Here is an 11,178-nt window from a genome sequence, read left to right on the forward strand (position 1 = left end):
GCGCAGTGAAACTGTCAGTTGTAAAGAAATGGTGGCAGATGTGAAATATGGATGGATGGCAATAAATCTGTGGATTTGCAATTCTCTTATGCATGCGGCATATGAAATATGTCTGTGAACATTTTGCCATTCGGCAGCACTGAACACTTAAGCACTTTTCCTGCATGTTACAATCCCATGCCCTCTGACACTGATGCAGAAATTTCAACGCATCTCAGATTTCAAGCAAATGATTTCATCTCTTTTTTTTTTTTTAAAGAAGCCTCATTTAGGCCACTGTTGAATAGGTCACTGGACACAGCAGGTCATCTTTGCTGACTCAGATGTATCCTACGTGTGTGTGTGTGTGTGTGTGTATCTGTGCATGTGTCATAGACTAAAAAGCGAGAGTATTGCATATCTTTGCTTCTGGTTTTGCACCATATGTCTGCCAAGCCTGTGGCCTCATTAGCAGAATTACAGAAAGTGAATGCATAAGCGATGAGAGGAGAAGGAAAGAGTGCTACCTAATAATAAAAATAAAATAAATAAATAAATTAATTAATTAAAGAGCCTTTGTAATGGATACAAGTCAATTTTAAAATAAAGAAAGCTGCCAATTTAAGGAGCTTTTTGTAGACCCATATTTTTCCCAGATGTAACGATGTGCTTAGTTTTTCATGTGCACTCCAGTTACTGGTTTTTATTTGTTTATGAGTCCATATTCATATAAAGTGTGCTATATGTTGCTTGAAATGGTTGGACATGTTCCTTTTGGTTTTTTTTTTTTTTGTTTGTTTTTTTTGTGCTTTTTCCTTAGATCCTAGTCCTTCTTGTTTCTGTTTTCTTGGGTGCTTCACACCAATCTATCTGACTCCTTCATTCCTCGATTCTACTTCCTTTAGCCCATGACTGAGAACTTGAAGAAATTTGTGGTCTGCCATCTTTAAGGATGTACTGATTCTTAAAATGCAGTCAGAGGAATCAAGGAGAGAGGAGATAAGAGGCTTGTGGAGAAAGGATACAAGTGTGTTTCCTATGCGGAAGTGTTTTTTGTTGTAGCGTGTGATGTAAGCCTACGGTATAAATGCTGCACCCCTCCAAGAAACTAATTGCACAATCCAAATCAAGAATAAATAGCCAATTACTATCACTATTTAAGTGTGTGATATACATGTGCAAAAATGTTTCAATTAATGATACTTGATAAGTGTGTATTCACTGTAATGTATATTCAGATCAGTTCTACAGTAAATATGGCTGGAAAACATGTCATCAGTAAGTGAACAGACTAAAGTAGCTTTAAAATTATGCTTCAGTGGGCAAGAAGGTCTCATTTCGTAAAGATGTTTGTTCTCAATTCCTCCTGTCATCATTTTCATTCTTTGCAGCCTACTGTGTCTCCACTTCCTTGCAGGGAGGAGTGAAGAAACAAGGAAGGAAAACAAGGGAAGGAAACAAGTAGGTGCAGTTTAAGAAGCACCCCTTGTTTCTTTGTTTCATAGTTCTTATCCTTCATGTTTTTAGTGGTTCCTTCCATCCTTCCTTCCTTCCTCCCTTCCTTCCTTTATTCATTCATGCTATTCCTTCCTTCCTTCATTCATTCATTCATGCCATGAACCAGTCATTTCTTCCTTCATTCATTCATGCTTGACCTTCCTTCCTTTGTAGCAGTCCTTCCTTCCTTCCTTCCTTCCTTCCGCCCTTCCTCCCTTCATTGATACCTTCCTTCATTTAGTCATTCATTTATGCTAGACCATCCATCCTTCCTTCATTCATTGATGGACGTCTTTCCTTCATTCCTTCTTTCATGCCGCATCTTCCTTCCTTCCTTCCTTCTTTCCTTCCTTCATTTAATCATTCGTTGACACCTGCATTTCCTTCCTTCCTTCTCATCATTCATTCATTCATTCATTCACTCACTCATACCAGTTCTTCCTTCCTTCATGCTGGTTCTTCTTCTTCTTTTCTATTGTTTCCTTATTACCCTGTGTCTTAACACTCAATACTAGCCATTATTGTTGTCAGTTTTTTGCCCCCTGTTCCATCATGTTTCCATGATTTCCTTGATTCTCTCCTTCCTATTCCAGAACCCTTCCTTTTTTAGTGTTTTCTTATTTTCTTGTTCCATATCACACACTCCTTTGCATTTCCCAGTTTCTTAGCCCCGAGTCTTTGCTGATTTTATTGGTTTCCTATGTCACTGATTTCTAATCCTTGGTTATAGCTTTTTCTAGTGTTTTCTTTCTTCACTCTTTGCTATTCCCTTGTGTATCCTTTTTTCTTTCTTTATGTTTCCTATGCCCTGGTCCCAGCTGTTTTTTGTTTTTTTTGTTGTTTTTTTTCTAGTGTTACTTGTCTCTTTCTAGTCTGCATGTATATGTGAATATGAATACTTGATTTACAATGAACAGTGTAATATGTTCTGAACAGATACATGTACAGATATGAATAGGAGGCACACTAGGTTTTAATTAGGCTACTATTTTTTTTATATTTTGGGAAATAGATTCAGCAAAATTCATTAGAAAATATTGCATCCAACTGCACATGGGGGAGTATTAAAACAGTCCTGCACACATCTCTAGCTGAGACCAATTATGAATTTGAGTGATGCAGCAGAGATTGAGGAACTGCCAGAGCCAGAATTCACAGCTCATGCTGACAGTGCTGGCATTTCTACCTCTGTGTTTTTCCAGTGTTTCCAGGCACTGTGGTAGGGCTCATATAAAAAAACCAAAACTACAGATAGATACAGATAGTTGATAGACCTCATTGATAATTGATAATTGACCTCACTGACTTATGTTGAGGAACATAGTCATGGATGTGCATAAGTCTGTCTACCCCAGTGCGCTGACCCTTGTTTTAGATTTCGAGGATGACTTCGGGAATTGCTTCAATGAACAGACTCAGCACATGTCTGCAACTGCCTCAGGCTCCCATGTGTTACAGTAATTGTTCTTGGGAGAAATAGCAGGGCAGACCGTATGGTTCTGTTTCCACTCAGGATTATAAAAGGAAGCTTCCCTGCTGATTTGCAATTATTGATGTGTGTACTAATGCATTTGAGGTGAGAAACTGCTGAATCAATGGCTCTCCCAAGGTGACAGAGCTACACGGGAACACTAATGGCTTTAAACTTTAATAGAAGCATTTAAATATACAACATTAGCTGCTTTCCTTGGGGAAATAAATGAAAAAAAAAAGGTTGCCAAGATTTCTTCTTGTAGATATAGTTGTAGTTGATCCCACATGGTCCACTGCTATAGCAGCAAAAATGCCACTGAGTGACATTTTCCAGGCTTCAGATTCCTACAAGATGTGCATTTATCTTGCATTACACTCATGAATGCAGTTACATGAGCACTGTGCTGTTAGCAAGACCCTGGCGTATGCCTCACAGATTTCCAATGAGCTTAGCTAATGGTGCGAAGTATTTGGCTCTCCATTTATTTCCGTGTTTACTTAATCACGAGCTATCAGCACATTATTACAAGTTAATGGTTAAAACAGGCTTTTGTAATCACATAGAATCTCTGCGCTTATTTTATTACGGCTTTACTCTTTATGTACTAATCAGGTGGATCGGGCCAGAGGTACTTGAAAGCCGAGGTGCTTTTAATTCCAAGTGCCGGGATGTTATTATTATGCTAAGGGTCGCGCCGAGGTTACCTCCTGCCTCCGGAAACAATTAAAAACAGTGGTGATTTTCAAAAGCAGGCAGGCTGCTGCCGCTGAAGCCTCGTTGGAAAATAAAAGAAGTGCTCGATAAGGATTCTGCAATGCTCCAGTGAGTTATAAGCCCGTGCTCACAACTCAGAGGCTTATTACCGAGGTGCAGATTCACACTTTTCTGGGCCTTATTGACAGAACCGCTGACCATTTCAAAGTATCAGCAATCATAAAAATATTGAACGTGTGATTTTTTTTTTCCTTTTCAAAACTTGCATATAGAGCGAGTGGTCATGTGCCAGGAAGCTGAGGAGTGAAATGAAGTCTAATGGACATGATTTCAGCTGGCAGGGCTAAATAGGTGTGAAGGTACATGGCCTCAATTATACATGACCAATCATCCATCCATCCATCCATCCATTCTCTGCACCGCTTATCCTACACAGGGTCATGGGGGAGTCTGGAGCCTATCCCAGGAACTCAGGGCACAAGGCAGGGGATGCCCTGGACGGGATGCCAACCCATCACAGGGTACAATCACACACACATTCACACACTACGGACAATTTGGAAATGCCAAATCTGCCTATATTGCATGTCTTCGGACTGGGGGAGGAGACCGGAGTACCCAGAGGAAACCCTCGAAGTATGGGAGAACATGCAAAGTCCACGCACACAGGGCACAAGGCAGGGGATTCGAACCCCCAACCCTGGACGTGCAAGGCAGATGTGTAGTAAAAACCTACATGATTGGGTTTTATTTAGTATTGAAAACTCTCTTCTTTTTTTTTCATTGCAGCGCTACACATACAATTTCAGAGCCTCACTCTTGTCTGAAGATTTTATACAGATTTCAGATTGAAATCAAGTCAAGTAAGTTAATGATTAGCTACATAAAAGTGTACTGCTTGTGCACACTTTACCTGATTTGTGCTGTCCACTTTCTATTTACAGCTCTCAAATGATTAAAATTGTGCTTAGGGTTTGATTAATTTGTGGTCTTGTCTCAAGAACACCTCTCTTTCTAATTTATTCGAAAAAAGAATTCGCTGTATTCAGCTTTCATATGAAAGAATAATAATGTTGTGTGAAGTGATAACACTGTATTCTTATTCTTGTTCTTCTTATTATTATGATCTTAATTTGTCTCCATGACAAAGGGCACTTTATTATAGTGGAGACTTGTGAAATCCTGCAGCATGACCCATTTCTTCAGTTTATACTTTAAATCATAAGCATGTTTTCATATCACATCAGTGCCTGTTTTGACTATGAACCATCAGGACTTTGCAATATGGCTGCCTTGGACTTCATCTCCCATCAACCTCACAGACTACACCCAGATCACATGACCATTATACATGTCTTTGGCTTTCTGATTACACTTACCTGTTTTGTGTTTCCCCTTGATTAGTGTCCCTATTTAAGTCGTGAGAGCTGTTTGTTTCATCATTAAGCTTCTGCTGTCTGTCGTGTGCTTCATGCTATGTTCTCCAAGTTCATGTTTTGCTCATTTTATGAATCTTCTTTTGATTTTGCTAGTTTTGTTTTGCCTGTTATAAGATAAAGAGCCTGACCTTGCATCCAACTCCACCACTACCTGACATTTTGTTAGATCAGAGCACAAATTAACCACAACTTTGCTACAAGTTTAATTAATTGAGCTTGCATTACCAAACTAAGTTCAAGAAAAATATTATGATATCTTGGCAGGTCCACCGGCATTTTTTTTTATTTCAGAGAACAGAAGGCTCCGGAATAAACACAGTGTCAATATTAGATTTGGTTACTCATTATAAATTTTTGGGGCTTAAATCACATGCTTTAATCTCAGGATTTTAAGAGCATTAGATCCCTAAAAGCATCTGAGGTCATTTTCATAGCCCGAGGGACCCCAAGCACATGTCCAATAATGGATTAGATCCCTTAGTCATTTTCCTTTCAACCATTTAAGGGTCAGATACTTGAAGAGCTGCATTTTTTCAGCACTGATTGAACGTCTATTGGACTCTCCATTCATTTCATGCCTGTCGGTTTTTCACACAGAGCAAGGAGCAAACAGTATCAGTCTGAATTTTTGGGCAGTCTGTCATTGTGTTAATCTCAGGGGCATTAATTTGGAGCAAAATGGTAAGGAGAATTTGGGATCGCCCACAGTTCTAACAAAGTATTCACTGAGGAAATGAGTAAGCAAAGTTTAATACAGCTGATGTGTATGTGTATATATATATATATCTATATATATAAAATATTATTTATTTATATATATATATATATATAGCCTTTGTGAGAGTGTATGACTTTAAAAATTTTGGGTGAGCTTCTAATTGAGTTGGTGCACACATCAACATTAGCACTGTTGTGTTGACTGCCTGCATGCCCCAAGCGAGTTTCTAGACAAGCTACACACTAATTACTGCAAATGTCTCCACTGTCCAGCACTTTGGAGAGAGAAAAATAAGGAAAAGAGCAGGGAAAGATTTCCAACTTGCAATCTGTGTTAGAGATAGAGATATCATTTCATACTACAGATTAACCATCCTTGAAATGATAGGCATGAAATGAATGGAGAGTCCTGATGGATGATCAATGTTTTAGCTTCATTTTAAATCTAATTCTAGATTAAATTAAAGCTATATGATGTTGGAATTTCACCCTTTCTGGTAGAAGTTACTTGTGGAAGAGCGTTTTGTATCATGGGTTGGGCTGAACTCTTCCTCCAATACATTCATTAATCTAACATCTGTGAGTTCAAGCTAATGCCTAGTGAACACAACAAGCCTCTCAGAAATGCTATACTGCTCACACTAGGCAACTTTTATCTAGGTGATCTGTTGTTTTGTGGACGTAGCAGTGTGCACACCATGCAAGCGATCGCAGATGAAGCTCACACACAACACCATCTTTCTACCTGGAGAGATCCCAGACAAGGTGTGCTTGATCTTTAAATCCTGCTTTCTCACCAAAATAAACACAAGCTATCCATCATTTGATTTATTCAAGATGGAGCCTAAGCAACTGACTTTAATGGTTCTTTCTGTGCTATTTTGTATGTAAACAAACAAAAAAGGAGAAATAAAAGAAAAAATGTGGAGAATGGGTTGGTTGGGGGAATGCAGGCAGCAAAAATTGCCTGTTCCGCAAAGAGAAATGGGGGTATAGTAACATAGAACTGGAGTTAAAGAAACATAGCTATTTTTATACTGTGCATAAAGCTCTTAACAACCATTTGGGTATGGCATGCCAAATAATTTCTTATAAAAGCAACATTGTTGTGCTTACAATTGATTCTTTTCAGAGTCTCAGGCTTGGGATGATATTGTCGATGGTATCAGAAATCCCCAACAGAGTTCAGCTATTATGATGACTATCAATTCAAATCAGATGATTTAAATCTCTGGCATCTGCAACTTTAAGATTGACAAAATAAAAATATGTTGTATTTTGTAATGTGTTTCCTTTTCGCCTAGTTTGTATTCTGTACAAACCTTAATATCCTGCTGTCAATGATATCTTTCTTTGATGCATCTTAGTTTAGCTTAGTTAAAGCTAATAACTTATTAATATTAGACATGATGACACAACCCTAGAGTCTCATTGGTTGTTCCGTGATGGGAGAAATCAGACCTAAATTAATGGCATAATACACAAATGAAGCCAAGTAAAGACTTGTTAAAGACTCTTGAAAAGAACTTGATAGTTTTTGGTCTTGATCTTAAATCTGTCTTGTCTTGGCCTCAACTTCCTCGCACTTGACTTGAATTCAGGAACTTTATTGTGCACATCAGTGTAGACTCTCAAATTTAGCGAGCATCTTAACAAGGAACCTGTCAGTTGTCTTTTAGCTACTGTTAGCTGGTTAGCTTAACTGTGACTGCGTGGTCAAGCTGCAGTGCTCATGCATCATCAATCTGCCGTGGTGTAACTGTGCTCATTTAGATCATGATGTTCAGAATGAACCAGTCGCCTAATGTTGTCTAACTAAAATATAAGCTTTGGTTGAAGTAAAACTCTCAGTACTCTGAATGCACCAGACCATGGGGTGAATCTAGGAGCCTACCCCAGGACTCAATGCATCTCCTGGGTAGTTAAACATGGCTACACTCCTGATTTTTCTTTTTTAAATCTGTGTTCTACATGTATTTTGTGTTCTCTATGTAATCAGTGTATTTTGTTGTCTAACCTGTCAACAAGGTTTGTCCCAAACTGGAGAGTGTTAGCATGCTAACTAAAACCCATACCAGAGGATAAAATTACATAAATAAGGTGAGCACAGGGCTGGAATCACTCATGTTTGCAGGAAATATCAAAGTTAAAATACAGAAAATCTCACCAACTCTTTCCGTTAATCACTACCAGCTACGAAGGGTTCTCGAGCTCAACAACATTTCAACTGGGTAATGATACAAATTCCAGGAAAATGTAACATGGGTCTATTTTGGCCCACACAGAACACATGGAGGTAGAGATGGGAGAGATTGTGCCAGAGATATGATGTGTGATGTAAAATGAGATTATGGTAAGATAGAGAGGCAGAGATCTACACAGAACGAAGATGTAGATCTTATGGGATGTAAAAGGAAAGAAGTGGTGCTCGGGCTCATCAGTTCCAAACGTTTGACAGCAGCATTTCAACTCGAACTCACCGCACTTCAGTAATTACACCCTGACATGCATGCAGGCCCTAAATTGATGAGATAATTGTAAAATAGTCAGGTTGTGTTATCAAATTACTTCGAGGGAGAGTTCTTGGGCATGGAGGCGACACAGAGCATTCAAATACAGTGGCTATTTGTAAAAAGCTCGGAATCAATTGACGGATAGCTGAAATTAGGCTGCCTCAGGAATGGCCTGAATAAGAGTTATTTATTTATTTATTTATTTATTTATTTAAGTGGCATTTGCGGGCCAAATTGCTTAACTCTCACTTCTCACATTACTCTGCCTGGCAGCTCTGCGAAACACGCCGTCATAACAGTCCTTGTTTTGACTGAAACGTGTATCTGGATCTGTGCTGAGTGTCGATTATTCAAAGCATCTCATCAGTTTCCACCTGGCATTAATCACCTTTGGGAAAGTGTTAGTTTTGACAGAAAATCTGAGTGAGCCGCAGCAGTGCTTTATTTCCAGGTAGCCTGTAAACTCTGGCTTTACTTAACCTCCTCACAGGTGAGTCCAAATTCCACTTTACAAACATCAGACGTTCTACATACAGCTGGCAGAGGTTGTACACACACCAACATCACACATCTGTGTTACCTGGTGTTTTCATTTATGATGACAGGTCAACAGACATGCCTGCATGCATACATATGTATGTGGTGCTTGCAGTAGAGACACACAAAGCCTACACAGCTGCATTCGTATTTCTCTCTCTCTCTCTCTTTCTCTTTCTCTCACACACTCTCTCTCACACACACGTACCCACATCGGTCTGCTTGAAATAGAGGAGAACAAGTAAACAAGTCTACGAAGCTACATATGTATTTATGCACGCCTTCTTAACACAGACATACACACACACACACACACATGCATAGTCAGTGGTAGCCCAGCAATGTGGTAGAAGAGCACATTAGCATTCAGCGCTACATGTCCGTCCGCCTGTCCTCCCTTCAGAGTAAACACCAGCTGTGAGCAGGGACAGAAGTGTTGCTGGGGAGAGAAAGAGAGAGAGAGACACACACACACACACACACACACACAGAGGGAGAGAGAGAGAGAGAAGGGGGGGTCAGCACAGTTTTTTGTTATTTTTTTTTCTTCTCTTTTTTGCCTTTGTATCCTTACAGATATCGAGATGGGAATACAATCAATTCGTGAACTTGAATTCACAATGTAGGTCTCCTGGCGTGTTCCTCCAACTCCTGCAGCTGAAAAAAGAATTATTTAGTAGTAGACGCGGGGAGATTTTCTGTTTAAAACAAAATTTATCCCTTTATTTAAAAAACAACAAACTGGTTTATTATTTTGATGAGCATTATATTCCATTAACATCATCTCCACAAATGAGTCACACCTCTTTTCCTCCTCACTAACTGCTCAAAACCGCTCCTTTTCCTTTTTTTTCTTTCACTGTTGAAATGTATCCTCTGTTTCTGTTTGGTCTGCTGTTTTAGAGCTGCAGTTTTACTGGCTGTACTTACAAAGCATTATTTCCTGCCACAAATGAGGCCACGGCTTCAGAAAGTGGTTTGTACTGTAAATCTTTGACATTTCACAGTCATGGAAAACACATCGTCTCAAGCGAGGAACCTCAGGGATTGTTATTCTGGGAAGACTTTAGAACTTAGCTGCGGGGTGTCAATAAAGTGAAGTTGTGATAAATGATGATGGAGCCAGACTTGACAGATTTGTAGTGAAGCTTTTTTTTTTTTTTTTTTTTTAGTATTTCCGCCATTTTATGTGGTCGACTGGTGTTTTGATTGTGCCCTCTAAAGAATATTTCCAGCTCAGAAGATGATGAAAATTCTCAGTTGCTTTTGTAATTGTTGCAAAACGTTTGGATCACAATTAATCTGTTCAGTATCAAGCTCAGGAATGGGCAAAAATACAGCAACATGGGTTTTGATGAACTTTATATGAAACATTCATATGATTTTTAGCAAGAATGCTCAATTTTCTATAAGTCCCTTAACCCCACCCCCAACCCTAACCAAAACCGTCATAAGATTAAGGAATAAGGAGATCAGATTGTGCATGACTGTTAATGCTAGGTATCCTTTAGAAATCAGTAGAACAAGGGCAAAGTCACTTGGGTTTGAGGGCCACATGAGGCCGTGCCAATCCTTCCAATCACTTGCCATTAGCAATATGTGCCTTGTTAATTTTAAAAGATTTATTCAAATTGGTATCAGTGCCTGACTTATTCATATAACTACAACAGATATTGCAGCTTATCAATACTTTATGTATGAATAAACAGTGCATATAAATTGCTATAACCTCTTGTTGACATTTCTTAGGCTTCACAGCAGCATCATTCATCTCACAAATACGACTGAAAACCTACTGTTGCTTTTAGAGAGCTGTAATTAGCTTGTTTACCTGGTTTGTCTGTAGCGCCATTGCTGGTTTCATAGTGCCTTCGAATATTAATTTCTTTGGGCACAGCTACTTGCTGGGAGCACATTAAACAAATGGGTTGGTTTGTTTCCCAGAAGAAATATAGTGTTGTCAATTTCTCTTGAACACTTGACATTCAGGATCTGCCTTCTGTTACTTTGACAAAGATGTACTTTCTTCCAATGCTTTGCACAGTCGTAGCCTGTATGTGTATATTAGCATGTATGCCTTCCTGACATGCCAGATAATGCCAAGTAAGGACTTCTTCTTAGCAACTGCATCCGGCCATCAATAAAAGCCAGAAGACGACAACTAGTAGATAAATCAGGAACTGTAATGAGTTTTTTTTTCCCCTCCATATTTGAATCATCATGTCATGGGCTGGACCAAATCATCAGACAGAGTTTGTGAAGGTCAATCAATTACAATGTGTCTTTTGGTTTTTGTGAAGTACCACAC

Source organism: Pangasianodon hypophthalmus, chromosome 6, assembly GCF_027358585.1.
Source record: "Pangasianodon hypophthalmus isolate fPanHyp1 chromosome 6, fPanHyp1.pri, whole genome shotgun sequence".
Classification (NCBI taxonomy): Eukaryota; Metazoa; Chordata; class Actinopteri; order Siluriformes; family Pangasiidae; genus Pangasianodon; species Pangasianodon hypophthalmus.